General features: G+C 34.8%; 1 protein-coding gene across 1 annotated transcript in view; it reads right to left on the bottom strand.

Annotated features, from left to right (window-relative positions):
* LOC135196701 (uncharacterized) overlaps positions 1 to 9,153 on the bottom strand; it is a 750,202-nt gene extending 741,049 nt beyond the window's left edge. Inside the window, exon 1 of the mRNA XM_064223533.1 lies at positions 8,619 to 9,153. The gene's annotated coding sequence lies outside the window, so the exon portion shown is untranslated. The remainder of the gene's footprint in view (positions 1 to 8,618) is intronic.
* Between the last annotated feature and the right edge of the window lie 251 nt (positions 9,154 to 9,404).

Below are 9,404 nucleotides of genomic sequence, written 5' to 3'. Positions count from 1 at the left end.
GTGCCATTACTAAAATAGCACTGGGGAGGGCACTTCATTGCATTAATAATAATAATAATAATAAATAATAATAATAATAATAATAATAATAATAATAATAATAATAATATATAGTTGTAAAAACAGGATTAGTTAAACGTCACAGTAATGACATTCATTAACATAACAACAACAACAATAATAATAATAATAATAATAATAATAATAATAATAATAATAATAATAATAATAATACATCGTTGTGAAAACAGTATTAGTAAACGTCACTATTAATGACAATACATTACATTAATAATAATAATAATAATAATAATAATAATAATAATAATAATACATAGTTGTGAAAAACATGATTAGTAAAAACGTCACTAGTAATGACACTTCATACATTTTATAATAATAATAATAATAATAATAATAACTAATAATAATAACAGACCACGCTTACAATCTCGAAGCTCCATCTCTGACCTTGTCGAAGGTGTATATACAATACAAGCACCAACAACACCACCACAAGAAATATCAAATAACACCCACAGTTTAGAGACATGCGATAATCACTGGTATGTACCATGAAATGGCTGTCCTCACGACTCGTAATTAACTGAAACAGATAGCATGATTCAGCCAAGCCAACTGGAACAGATACCATCTTTATGCCAGCCTCTTGGGGGGGGGGGGGCGTATGGCCGGGGGAGTGAGGCGGTTTTGTGGGTTGAGACTCAACAGTATCCTGGCACAAGGAGAGCGGTGGTGGTGTGAGATGGTGACAGAGCACATTTGGTGTGTCTCATTAATCGGAATTTTAAGGAATGGCATGATTCTTATTAATCTGAGTTCTCAGGAATAGCATTACTTTTGTTAATCGGAATTCCAAAGGGCGTCATTATTATTATTATCATTAAATCGGAATTCTAACGATTGTAATTACTCTCATTAATCGGATTCTGAAGAATGTCATTATTAGTAATGGAAATTGGAAGAATGTCATTATTTTTAACTGGAATTCTAAAGAATGTCATTATGATTAATCGGAATTCTATAGAATGTCATTATAATTAATCGGAAATCTAAAGAATGTCATTATCATTAATCGGAAATCTAAAGAATGTCATTATCATTAATCGGAATTCTGAAGTGTCATTATTTTTTATCAGAATTTTAAGCGAGGTCATTATTTTTTATCATACAGATTTCTAGAGAATGTCATTATTAATCAGAATTCTCAAGAATGTCATTACTCTCATGAATCTGAATTCTAAACAATGTCATAATTCTTATTAATCGTTATTCTAAAGAATGTTATGATTCTACCTATTAATCCGAATTCTAGAGAATATCACTATACTACCTTATTGATCAGAATTCTAAAGAATGTCATTATTCTACCTTATTACTCTGAACTGTAAAGAACGTCATTATTCTACCTTATTAATGAGAATTCTAAAGACTGTCATTATTCTACCTTATTGATTAGAAATCTAAAACTGTCATAATTCTTCTATACCAGAACTCACAATTCTAAAGAATGTCGCTAACATCATAACTCAGAATTCTAAAGAATTTCATTATTCTCACAAATCAAGAATACCAATGAACATTTCTGTTCTAAGCAAATGAATACAGAAAGCAGGAGGGAAAGGAGATTCTTCATCAACGAAAAAAATTAAACGGCTAAGAACTCTGTTTACTTATTATTACGAACGATTACTGCAAATTGAAAAAAAAAAAAAAAATAAAAAAAAAATAAAGTCCGTACCTCTGGCTTCGTAAAACTTGAGATAGAGGAGAGAGAGGAGAGAGAGAGAGAGGAGGAGAGAGATAGAGGAGAGATTAGAGAGAAGAAACCGTCCAAATCATTATCTCAGGTGGTGTATGATCCGTACAGCAGGCAATGGATTTTATTCTGGACTCCACACTCATAGATATAGGCTTTAAAAATATAAAATTCAGTTAAAGGAACTTATAAATGCATTTCCTTTGATATACTTTAAAACTAATGATAAAAATCTCCAACATTTTGACAAAAAACACGTTCAATTCGTCTATTAATTACTATATGCGGTGTAAGAACAGTTGGAGATCTCAATTTTTGGATGATAATAATAATAATAAAAAAAATAATAATAACAACACCTCCTCCCAACCCCCACAAGAAAAAAATTTACCTCACAATACTTTAAAATGGAGAGAGAGAGAGAGAGAGAGAGAGAGAGAGAGAGAGAGAGAGAAATTTACCTAAAAAATTCTTTCTTCAAATTCGTTTCGCTCCGCAACTTTCCTCACATGCTATATATACCTTTCCTACGCCACCCCTTTATTTATACACTTTTCCTTTATATTTTTTCCGTCTCTCTCTCTCTCTCTCTCTCTCTCTCTCTCTTCCTCATGCACGACCGGGCGCGGGCGCGAGCACGGCAGTATATATGCGTAGCCTATATGGGCAAGCAATTTTCTTGTCAACTACAGCGGAGTCGAGGACATGCAAGAAATGAAAATTTATGGTTTGGGCCGCGGTGGCGTGTCACGGTTTTTCAACGGTGGAGAAAAGGAGAACAAATCTCCAAAATACACACACATTCACACACACACACACACAGAGAGAGAGAGAGAGAGAGAGAGAGAGAGAGAGAGAGAGAGAGAGAGACTTTTCCTATATTTGTTTCAAAGACGAACGAGGGGAAAGGGAGAAAAAAAGGGTGAGGAATTTCTCAGATATTCATGTGGAGAAGTAGTACATATTTTGTAACGATGACGAGGGGATAAATATCTAAATAAATGATTCAACAAAACTACATAAATCTGAAATACCGAGATGAGACGGGGTCGTATATTTTATCAAAGACGTGTTTATTTTACAGAGGTATGGCAATCGTTCAAATCTAAAATACCGAGAGAGAAACCCGACACACAGGTCATATAATTTATCAAAGACGAGGAAGGACAAAAATATTTAAAATACACAGGTATTACCAGTGAGCTAGAAAGACGGATAAAGTGAAATAGATACCTAGACCCAATTAGGTCTGTTCGTACATTTGCTGGAGAAAGAAGACTATGAAAGCATTTAAAATATATACACACTTTCATCCAAGAAATAACAATATCAGAAAAACGAAAAACATCTAAAAAAAAATAAAAAAAAAAAAAAATAAAAAAACTACGGGAAAATTAACCGAGCGATTTATAGAATTTTGGTATACATGTTAAGCACTGGGGCAACTAAGGCCATTCAACACTGAAACGGAAATGGACAGTGAAAAGGTCTTGAAAGGTGTAACAGCAGGAAACCTCCCAGTTGCAATACGAATCAATTGTTACGAGAGGGTAGACAGTAAGATGGAAGAAAGTGAATATGAACGGAGGTACAGTAAAAGGAATGGTAAGGGGTTGCAGCTACGAGCCGAAGGGACGCTGCAAAGAACCTTAAGTAATGCCTACAGAACACCGCATGAGGTGCACATGAAGGCACTACCCCATACCCAGGGAGAAACCAATTAAATATTATCTAAAAACATAGGAAAAATGTACTCAGAGACATTAGGAGAGAGTCTACGCCAATATATTTAAGAAAGACCATGATTTCGGAAAAAAAAAACAATTCTGCAATATTCAAACAAAATGTAGGAGAATATAGCCTGCAAATCTCTATAATACCCACATCTAAAAACGAACATATAAATTTTTCGAGAACATAAAACAAATTTGTAGAATACCCACCATTAATACTATGCATACATTTCTCACTGAAAATAAAGTTAAGACAAGCACGGAGGACCCGACTTTTAAATACGAGTGTAGAGCTTATGTCTTACGCTTTTTTTTTCCTTTTGAAAAGACACAAAAGGCAAATCTCTGAACAACAAAGATAGGAAGAACATATTGCACTCTCGGTTAAGACAGAACCCGAGTGTAAAAAAGATGAGAAAGTAAAAGAGAAACACAACAAGAAGCCATCCGTACGTTTTCTCAAAAGACAGAAAGAGAGAGAGAGAGAGAGAGAGAGAGAGAGAGAGAGAGAGAGAGAGAGAGAGAGAGAGAGAATGTCTCTACAATATCATCGGTCACACGAAGGCAATGTGCTTAAAATGTCTTAAAAAAACACAACCAAGAATTTATGAAATGACAGCAAAAGTACAGGTAAATACAATTACAGATAAATACAAGTACAGGTAATTACAAACAAGCACAGGTAATTACAAAAGCAAGTACAGGTACTTACAAACAAATACAAGTGCAGGTAATTACAAACACAGGTTAAATACATGTACGATTGCAAATAAATACAAATACAGGTATAGATAATTACCAATACAAGTTCAGGTAAATACAAATACACGTACAAGTAATTATAAACAAGTATATACAGGTAATTGCAAATATACAAGTGAGGATACCAATACAAGTGCATTTAATTGCAAATACAATTACAGGAAATTACAAATACAAGGGCAGGTAAATACAAATACAAGTAAAGGTAACTGCAAAAACAATTACAGTTAGAATTTGATTCGGAGTAAAAATATTTAAATGGCCATCAAGGTAGGAAACAGCTAATCAATGTATTTCCTTTTTAATTGCAATACAACGCTATAGTAAATAGGGAAGATGAGAGGATACTGTGTATGTTACAAAATTAATACTTCTAGTACATATCATATAAATCTGGTGAAGGTGAGTGCAAGCCTCTCTCTCTCTCTCTCTCTCTCTCTCTCTCTCTCTCTCTCTCTCTCTCTCTCTCTCTCTCTCTCTCTCTCTCTCTCTCTTCATTCTCCTCCGAGGCATTACCTTTATTTATACATAGCATCACGTCTTATATATTTCGTAGTCAAGTTATTCAGTATATATATATATATATATTCAGTATATATATATATATATATATACTATATATATATATATATATATACTACTAAAAACGCAATGTATGTGCAAAATAAAGCATAAATGTTATGCAAAAACAAAAATACTGCTTAAAATTAATTTATCACGTGCTGAATGGTTGCACAGAACTAAGGTACAGGAAAATCAGAATAATGCTGTTTACATTTAAAGGTGCTGATCAGCATACAGTATTACTTGCAATATAAAATGCAAATACTATTCATTATTTACCTTAAGGCTAATACTATATAGGTAACTGGAATAAACGGAGATAGAATGCTACCGCATTTTAAGTCTAATATCAGTGACCGGTTTCCTCCTCAGAGTCAAGGATGAATCCAGTTATCAACAAAATCACTATAAGCTTTAAAAATAATCTTTTTATCAAAAGGGCATTTGTTGAAAAAAAAATTACGGTTTTCTAGAGTAACTTAGGGTTGCTGTGTAGTCCTTAATGAAGAATTAAAAGCCTACTGAAAAGTTGATAGTTGCAGATAGGCCATAGGGCTTGCGGGACATAGCAACTTAAATTTCTCCACAACAACACCAAATAAAATGCAGATATAAATGCACAGCAATAATAGTAAAAAAAAAACTTAATATCATTACAATTAACGAATGGCAATTAAGGATACCTCTCATAATTGTCAAGTGTCTCCGTAAACAGGAGATGTAGACAGCGAATGAGACCCCTAACGACCGGACTTCTTTTGTGCTCGAACAATAGCACCCTGGCGATCACACCGGATTTACGGCGAAAAGATTGCTGCCACAGACGAACGTGGCGAAATATCGTTTTAAAGAGTAATGGTAACGCCAGATATCATACTGAAGAGTAATGGTCACGCAAAGACCGTTCTAAAAAGCCATGACAACGCAAAATATCATTCTGAATGGTAACGCTAAGAAGCAGAGAGCGGATGAATCATAGGTCTATATAACTTACACTAAAATGAGTTCCACAACTTAGGGCATTAGTTTCCTAAAGTTTTTGGTATAGGTAGAGCATTACTTTCTAAATTTTTGTATGTTACAGCTCACTAGGGGAAACGTATCTGCAAACATTATGGTCAATAAGCTGTTTAAGATAGCACAGTTATTCAGTCTAGATAGCGATAAAATTTAAAGACACTGTACGATCATTTACACTTCTTGTGAATCTCTCACGAGAAATATTGGTTAATGACAAATCACAAACCATAGGATAAAAGTTAGGACTAGTCCTACTTACGGAACCTGCAGTATTTCTGCGTATTAAGCCTAGAAATAGAAATTATCGTAATATATACCGTTAAAACCATTTTGTAATGTATGCTTAGCCCGCCTCCTAATCTTAAAGCTTATATATATAATTTCTTTAATATGAAAAGCTGTTTTCCTTTTCTTATGTTCTTTCACAAATGAGTGTTTTATGAAAGCTTGCTTAACAAGTTGACAACATTATTTACTCTACAATAATAATAATAATAATAATAATAATAATAATAATAATAATAATAATAATAATAATAATAATAATAATAATAATAACACTTTGAATCTGCAAAACCTGGTAAGCCTTTGACAATGAAAAAACCATGGTACAATAATCTAGTTTTGACACCATATCCCAGTTAATCTTGCTATTTACCCAAGTTATTCTTGCGTAGCCTAAGTAACTGATATGCAATTTGTTTCGTATTTTTTTCGTTGAGTACAGTGTGTTTTCGAAATTAAAACTGATAACTACTAAAACCAAACAAAAGAAAAAAAATAACTGAAATCTTAAAAAGAAAGAAAGAAAAAAAGTTACATGCTAATGTAATTATGTCTCTGCCGTTCCAAAATAACGTAACATATATTCTCAGAGGCAGTCTCCCCTCTTCCGAGATGGAAGCTATTCTAACCCCCCGTGTATACTCTTTCCACATAAGGGTAATAGAATCCGATGACAAGGAGGATAAATGGGAGATAGAAAGAGATTAAGATCAATCAGAGAGGAGACGATATCCAGCACGCAAACGCCAAGATTCCATTTATCACTCCTAACCCTTCAGGCCGCCCCCCCCCTCCTACCAAATCCTATTAATTTTTTCATAAAAAAGCACCAGCATTTACGTACATACATACACAAACAAACACACCGTAAATTTATACATTGTACGTACATACACAAACAAGCACACAGTAAATTATAAATACACACACATAGGCCTAAGGCTCTCAAACGTATATTCGAGCGTTTGAACCTGCGTATGTGTTGTGCATTTTCAACGACAAAAAAAAAAATAAATGCATGTGTTTCGAAATGAATGAGTACGTGTGTGCGCGTAGGCGAGAAGGCATGGATAGGCTACACTCAGTCAAAAACACACCTACACATGCACATAAACATGCGTGGGCAGCACATCATTTCTTAAAAACACCGGAAAATATGAGACTAATAAGCTGCTTCGCTGGCATATACCTCACTTTCCTCATGATCTTCCTATATGCGTGTGTCTTCCTTTCAGCTCAAAACTTATCATGCTTAATTCTGGTTAGACTTCACGATAAAACAACAAATCGCAAATAAAACATTCAAATGTAAATCTGTTACGATTTGGGGTTGCACGCACGATAGACGTAATTATGTGTACAAGTGTGGGTGTGTACGAGAGCCCGTCGCAGGTAGCTTACTCCCCCGTGCAAAAAATACATGTTTACTTATTCACAAGGCGTTTATTACGCAAAGTCACAACTAAGCACATCAAATCTTCTAAAAAAAAAAAAAACTATTACACGATTCCAATACACATCTAGACTTATCTTTTTACAAATCTAGACTTATCTTTTCGTATTACAAGTGAATTTCGTTTTTCAGATCACTTTAACCATCCACCAGTTCATATGGTACATACAAAGAGAGAGAGAGAGAGAGAGAGAGAGAGAGAGAGAGAGAGAGAGAGAGAGAGGAGAGAGAAGATCTTTGTGGGAAGGAAATGTAAATGCAAGTGGCGTAAAACGTATTGACCGTCCGGCTTCTATTGCAATTTCTAATACTGGCAATACCTGCATTGGAAAATTCCCATGCACTCATCACCGTATGCATTAATTTACATATCTCAACGAAACCATTTTACCCTTTCTTTCAAAACAAACCTCCCATCGATATATATATATATATATATATATATATATATATATATATATATATATATATATATATATATATATATATATATATATATATCACTGGACGAGTCACAACAAAAAATGTGATTGACATTTCGCAAATATCTGATTTTACTTATCTCTGGGTCCAAATGTGTTTTGGCTCTATTATATATATATATATATATATATATATATATATATTATATATATATAAAAACAAAAAACATATAACGGAGACAAGAGATACTCTACAACAAAAGTAGTTTGCCTTTGGCTTAAGTTAAAGTGTTGTGTTTCAACATAATGCAACATTATCTAGCCATTGTACTGTATTATAAATAGGGTTTAATCCTCTGGAACAAGTCTAAAAACTTAAGTTGACATGAAGGGAGCTATAACTTGAAAACGGTTTTAAGTCACGCGTTTTAAATCCTAGATTACATTTGTCGAAGCGATTTTACGCTATGAAACACTGCTGTTCCCAAATGCGCCAAGGCCAACCAACCGGTTTTCCACATAACGTTTGCAATAATGCAACATTCTAATTTTCGTTTTCCGAAACAGAAAATGGGCTAGGCATAATACTATAAGCTTACCTTGAATGCAGAGAAGAGCAATGTTTTCGCCGAGTGAGTAACTTCTGGTTTTTTTTTATTTTTCCCTTCGAAAGGTACGAATTTCTTATAGGGTCCCTTTTCCAGTCAGAACTCGCAATCCAATTAGAAGTGGCGGTAGTAGTAGTAGCAGTAAGTAGTTCCAGGGAGGAGCTTCTTCCAAGTGTCAAATCCTAGAGTTCCTCATAGTGCGTTAAACAGGCCTAAACGCCTTTAGCCCCCCGTTTAAAAAAAAAAATAATAAAACGCTCCCTAGACCTCCTCCGGGTCTTCAGATCAAAAGCACTCCCGAAAGTGTCGTTACGAAAGGAACCACCATTAATCAAGCGATACGACAACGAGCGAGAGACAGACAAGAGAGAGAGAGAGACAGGGCGCGTGCATCCACTCTCCAGCACCAGCGACACAACACTAGTGATAAATCTACAGCAAGTGGCATCACCGATAGCCACTCGCCGGCAGAGTTGCCGCTTCTCGCCACACAACAGAACTACCCTTCGACGACGACGCGCCTGCTTCTGCTTCTGCTGCTGCTGCTGCTGCCGCTGCTGCTGCTGCTGCTGCACCACTATACCACCGAAATGTTGCACATTATCGACTTTTTTTGCGCACAATGTGTTTGCCATTCTGCTGCGATCCTTTCAATCCGTCATACTTTTTATTTTACATATATTCTTTCTCTCTCGTGGCACTTTCTTCTAACGGCGCTCGGCGCGAACAAAAAACGAGAGACAACGTCGGTGTGATGCTGAATTAACCTTTCTCTGC

This window comes from Macrobrachium nipponense, chromosome 18 (genome assembly GCF_015104395.2).
Source record: "Macrobrachium nipponense isolate FS-2020 chromosome 18, ASM1510439v2, whole genome shotgun sequence".
Taxonomy (NCBI): domain Eukaryota; kingdom Metazoa; phylum Arthropoda; class Malacostraca; order Decapoda; family Palaemonidae; genus Macrobrachium; species Macrobrachium nipponense.
This window is presented reverse-complemented; position numbering and strand designations above follow the sequence as displayed.